The following is a 6,573-nucleotide window of genomic DNA, read 5'->3' as shown; positions in this document are numbered from 1 at the left end:
TATCTACTGACCCAGAGTCAGATGAGGTCCTTTATCTGCTGACCCAGAGTCAGATGAAGCCCTTTATCTACTGACCCAGAGTCAGATGAGGCCCTTTATCTACTGACCCAGATTCAGATGAGGTCCTTTATCTACTGACCCAGAGTCAGATGAGGCCCTTTATCTACTGACCCAGAGTCAGATGAGGCCCTTTACCAACTGATCCAGAGTCAGATGAAGCCCTTTATCTACTGACCCAGAGTCAGATGAGGTCCTTTATCTACTGACCCAGAGTCAGATGAGGTCCTTTATCTGCTGACCCAGAGTCAGATGAAGCCCTTTATCTACTGACCCAGAGTCAGATGAGGTCCTTTATCTACTGACCCAGAGTCAGATGAGGTCCTTTATCTACTGACCCAGAGTCAGATGAGGCCCTTTATCTACTGACCCAGAGTCAGATGAGGTCCTTTATCTACTGACCCAGAGTCAGATGAGGCCCTTTATCTACTGACCCAGAGTCAGATGAGGTCCTTTATCTACTGACCCAGAGTCAGATGAAGCCCTTCATCTACTGACCCAGAGTCAGATGAGGTCCTTTATCTGCTGACCCAGAGTCAGATGAAGCCCTTTATCTACTGACCCAGATTCAGATGAGGTCCTTTATCTACTGACCCAGAGTCAGATGAGGTCCTTTATCTACTGACCCAGAGTCAGATGAACTCGTAGATTCCATCTTTATGTCTCTGTGTCCAGTATGAAGGAAGTTAAGAGGTAGTTCCGTGAGCCAATGCTAATTAGCATTAGCGCAATGATTGGAAGTCTATGGGTATCTGCTAGCATGCTAGCAGGGACATGGCTAGTCTTTACTTGATCTGAGGGAGCGGTGTACATCTTTATAGATTCATTATTAATGTGACATGTATATTATCGTGCCAACAGTTCAATGTTTTAATGTTCAATGATTTCACATCCCTGTTCCCTTGTTTTGATAAGATAAAAGTCCCCCTTCCATTGAGGGTGAGGGCTGTGTGACTGTATGGTGAGGGCTGTGACTGTAGGTGAGGGCTGTGTGACTGTATGGTGAGGGCTGTGTGACTGTAGGTGAGGGCTGTGTGACTAGGTGAGGGCTGTGTGACTGTAGATGAGGGCTGTGTGACTGTAGGTGAGGGCTGTGACTGTAGGTGGTGTGTGACTAGGTGAGGGCTGTGTGACTGTAGGTGAGGGCTGTGTGACTGTAGGTAGATGAGGACTGTGTGACTGTAGGTGAGGGCTGTGTGACTGTAGGTGAGGGCTGTGTGACTGTAGGTGAGGGCTGTCAAATGACTTTATTTGGTGTGTGACATCAGGTCAAAGGGCTGTGTGACTGTAGGTGAGGGCTGTGTGACTGTGATGGTGAGGGCTGTGTGACTGTATGGTGAGGGCTGTGTGACTGTATGGTGAGGGCTGTGACTGTAGGTGAGGGCTGTGTGACTAGGTGAGGGCTGTGTGACTGTAGGTTGTATGGTGAGGGCTGTGTGACTAGGTGAGGGCTGTGTGACTGTAGGTGAGGGCTGTGTGACTGTAGGTGAGGGCTGTGTGACTGTAGGTGAGGGCTGTGTGACTGTAGGTGAGGGCTGTGTGACTGTATGGTGAGGTGTGTGACTAGGTGAGGGCTGTGTGACTGTAGGTGAGGGCTGTGTGACTGGTGAGGGCTGTGTGACTGTAGGTGAGGGCTGTGTGACTGTATGTGAGGGCTGTGTGACTAGGTGAGGGCTGTGTGACTGTAGGTGAGGGCTGTGTGACTGTAGGTGAGGGCTGTGTGACTGTAGGTGAGGGCTGTGTGACTGTAGGTGAGGGCTGTGTGACTAGGTGAGGGCTGTGTGACTGTAGGTGAGGGCTGTGTGACTGTAGGTGAGGGCTGTGTGACTGTAGGTGAGGGCTGTGTGACTGTAGGTGAGGGCTGTGTGACTGTAGGTGGTGTGTGACTAGGTGAGGGCTGTGTGACTGTAGGTGAGGGTTGTGTGACTGTATGGTGTGTGACTAGATGAGGACTGTGTGACTGTAGGTGAGGGCTGTGTGACTGTATGGTGTGTGACTAAATCAAATCAAATCAAATGTATTTATATAGGGCTTCGTACATCAGCTGATATCTCAAAGTGCTGTGACAGAAACCCAGCCTAAAACCCCAAACAGCAAGCAATGCAGGTGTAGAAGACTTAGGTGAGGACTGTGTGACTCTAGGTGAGGGCTGTGTGACTGTGAGGGTGTGTGACTAGGTGAGGACTGTGTGACTGTAGGTGAGGGCTGTGTGACTGTAGGTGAGGGCTGTGTGACTGTAGGTGAGGGCTGTGTGACTAGGTGAGGGCTGTGTGACTGTAGGTGAGGGCTGTGTGACTGTAGGTGAGGGCTGTGTGACTAGGTGAGGGGGCTGTGTGACTGTATGGTGAGGGCTGTGTGACTGTAGGTGAAGCTGTGTGACTGTAGGTGAGAGCTGTGTGACTGTAGGTGAGGGCTGTGTGACTGTAGGTGAGGGCTGTGTGACTGTAGGTGAGGGCTGTGTGACTGTAGGTGAGGGCTGTGTGACTAGATGAGAACTGTGTGGTGTGACTAGTGTGACTGTGTGGTGTGACTAGTGTGACTGTGTGACTGGGTGTGACACTGTGTGGTGTGACTGTGTAGTGTGACTGTAGTGTGACACTGTGTGGTGTGACTGTGTAGTGTGATTGTGTGTGGTGTGACTGTAGTGTGACTGTGTGGTGTGACTGTAGTGTGACTGTGTGTGGTGTGACTGTGTAGTGTGATTGTATATGGTGTGACTGTGTAGTGTGACTGTGTAGTGTGACTGTGTGGTGTGACTGTGTAGTGTGACTAGTGTGACACTGTGTGGTGTGACTGTAGTGTGACTGTAGTGTGACTGTGTGTGGTGTGACTGTGTAGTGTGATTGTATATGGTGTGACTGTAGTGTGACTGTGTGGTGTGACTGTAGTGTGACTGTGTGTGGTGTGACTGTGTAGTGTGACTGTGTGGTGTGACTGTGTAGTGTGACTGTGTGGTGTGACTGTGTGGTGTGACTGTGTAGTGTGACTGTGTGAGGTGTGACTGTGTTGTGTGACTGTGTAGTGTGACTGTGTGAGGTGTGACTGTGTTGTGTGACTGTGTAGTGTGACTGTGTTAATTCTCATGGTGCAATATGTGTTTGAGCTGAAATCTAATCTCTCTCTGATCCTGTTCTCATTCTGGGATGTGTCCCAAATGTCATCCTACTCCCTATGGGCCCTGGTCAACTGGCCCCCTATTCCCTATGGGCCCTGATCAAATGGTACCCTATTCCCTATGTGCCCTATTCCCTATGGGCCCTGTTCAAATGGCACACTATTCCCTGTGGGCCCTATTCCCTATGGGCCCTGTTCAAATGGCACAATATTCCCTGTGGGCCCTATTCCCTATGGGCCCTGTTCAAATGGTAGCCTATTCCCGATGGGCCCTGTTCAAATGGTACCCTATTCCCTATGGGCCCTATTCCCTATGGGCCCTGTTCAAATGGTAGCCTATTCCCTATGGGCCCTGTTCAAATGGTACCCTATTCCCTATGGGCCCTATTCCCTAGGGGCCCTATTCCCTATGGGCCCTATTCCCTATGGGCCCTGGTCAAAGGTAGTGCACTATAAAGGGAATCGGGTGCCATTTGGGATGCAAGCCTCTGATTCCCCTGTTGCTGTTCTAGGATGAAATGAATGTGCCTTTTAAAGAAAAGCCACTTCAGAATGATTGTATTGTTGCCTTTAACAGAGGAGTTCCCATTTTAGTAAAGATCTCTCTGTGTCCCCAGTAACACTGACTGGTACAGTAGCTGGTGTTTAGGTGACCTTGTCGTCTAAACACTGAACGTGACTCCATCTGATCTGTAACAGACAGATTCCTGCCTGTGTTTCGTAGGAACATGACGGAGCCTCTGTCGGTTCAGTCACAGTCTTGGTCCCAGATCTGTTTGTAGTGTCTTGCCAACTCCCGTTATGATCATTGTAGCGCAGCACAAACTGATCTGAGACCAGGCTAATTCACAGACACTTTCCTTCCTGCCTGTTCTCTTCCTCCACCCTGGTCATTTACAGACATCATTTCTATAGAGATTAAGATTCCAATAGAAACATCAACATTTTGTAAAGTGATTTTATAAAAGAACTAAACAAATATTTGATACATTTGTTGTCATGTTTCCTTCCTGTTCAAATCAAATCAAATGTATTTATATAGGCCTTCGTACATCAGCTGATATCTCAAAGTGCTGTACAGAAACCCAGCCTAAAACCCCAAACAGCAAGCAATGCAGGTGTAGAAGCACGGTGGCTAGGAAAAACTCCCTAGAAAGGCCAAAACCTAGGAAGAAACCTAGAGAGGAACCAGGCTATGTGGGGTGGCCAGTCCTCTTCTGGCTGTGCCGGGTGGAGATTATAACAGAACATGGCCAAGATGTTCAAATGTTCATAAATGACCAGCATGGTCGTATAATAATAAGGCAGAACAGTTGAAACTGGAGCAGCAGCACGGTCAGGTGGACTGGGGACAGCAAGGAGTCATCATGTCAGGTAGTCCTGGGGCATGGTCCTAGGGCTCAGGAGAGAAAGAGAGAAAGAAAGAGAGAATTAGAGAGAGCATATGTGGGGTGGCCAGTCCTCTTCTGGCTGTGCCGGGTGGAGATTATAACAGAACATGGCCAAGATGTTAAAATGTTCATAAATGACCAGCATGGTCGAATAATAATAAGGCAGAACAATTGAAACTGTCAATGGATGTGGGCCAGCTACTGCAGGATGACAGTTAAATGGATGTGGGCCAGCTACTGCAGGATGTGTAATGCCCGGGTGTCGTGGGTGTGGAGTCAAATGCAGGAGACAGAGTTAAATGGTCTTTATGCAACACAGGGTGCTCACAAAAATAATGTTCCCAAACACTACAATTGAAAAAATCACAACTAAGGACCTCTTACAACAGAGCCGAAGGTTTACAATGAAATAATCCCGCACAACAACCAGGCGGGGGCCTAATAAAGACAAACTAATTAAACCATGAACAGGTGCTACCACTAAACATACAAGGAGGGGAGGAAAAACAATCAGTTAAATGGATGTGGGCCAGCGGGGAAGGGGAACCACTCGGACTCGTGACAGGATGACAGTTAAATGGATGTGGGCCAGCTACTGCAGGATGACAGTTAAATGGATGTGGGCCAGCAACTGCAGGATGACAGTTTAATGGATGTGGGCCAGCTACTACAGGATGACAGTTAAATGGATGTGGGCCAGCTACTGCAGGATGACAGTTAAATGGATGTGGGCCAGCTACTGCAGGATGACAGTTAAATGGATGTGGGCCAGCTACTGCAGGATGACAGTTAAATGGATGTGGGCCAGCTACTGCAGGATGACAGTTAAATGGATGTGGGCCAGCTACTGCAGGATGACAGTTAAATGGATGTGGGCCAGCTACTGCAAGATGACAGTTAAATGGATGTGGGCCAGCTACTGCAAGATGACAGTTAAATGGATGTGGGCCAGCTACTGCAGGATGACAGTTTAATGGCTGTGGGCCAGCTACCGCAGGATGACAGTTTAATGGCTGTGGGCCAGCTACTGCAGGATGACAGTTAAATGGATGTGGGCCAGCTACTACAGGATGACAGTTGAATGTATGTGGGCCAGCTACTGCAGGATGACAGTTAAATGTATGTGGGCCAGCTACTACAGGATGACAGTTAAATGGATGTGGGCCAGCTACTGCAGGATGACAGTTCAATGGATGTGGGCCAGCTACTACAGGATGACAGTTAAATGGATGTGGGCCAGCTACTGCAGGATGACAGTTAAATGGATGTGGGCCAGCTACTGCAGGATGACAGTTAAATGGATGTGGGCCAGCTACTGCAGGATGACAGTTAAATGGATGTGGGCCAGCTACTGCAGGATGACAGTTAAATGGATGTGGGCCAGCTACTGCAGGATGACAGTTAAATGGCCGTGGGCCAGCTACTGCAGGATGACAGTTAAATGGATGTGGGCCAGCTACTGCAGGATGACAGTTAAATGGCTGTGGGCCAGCTACTACAGGATGACAGTTAAATGGATGTGGGCCAGCTACTGCAGGATGACAGTTTAATGGCTGTGGGCCAGCTACCGCAGGATGACAGTTTAATGGCTGTGGGCCAGTTAAATGACAGTTTAATGGCTGTGGGCCAGCTACTGCAGGATGACAGTTTAATGGCTGTGGGCCAGCTACCGCAGGATGACAGTTTAATGGCTGTGGGCCAGCTACCGCAGGATGACAGTTTAATGGCTGTGGGCCAGCTACCGCAGGATGACAGTTTAATGGCTGTGGGCCAGCTACCGCAGGATGACAGTTAAATGGATGTGGGCCAGCTACTGCAGGATGACAGTTAAATGGCTGTGGGCCAGCTACTGCAGGATGACAGTTAAATGTATGTGGGCCAGCTACTACAGGATGACAGTTAAATGGATGTGGGCCAGCTACTACAGGATGACAGTTAAATGGATGTGGGCCAGCTACTACAGGATGACAGTTAAATGGATGTGGGCCAGCTACTGCAGGATGACAGTTTA

The sequence above is a fragment of the Oncorhynchus nerka genome, linkage group LG14 (genome assembly GCF_034236695.1).
Source record: "Oncorhynchus nerka isolate Pitt River linkage group LG14, Oner_Uvic_2.0, whole genome shotgun sequence".
Taxonomy (NCBI): Eukaryota; Metazoa; Chordata; class Actinopteri; order Salmoniformes; family Salmonidae; genus Oncorhynchus; species Oncorhynchus nerka.
Note: the sequence above shows the minus strand (reverse complement) of the source record.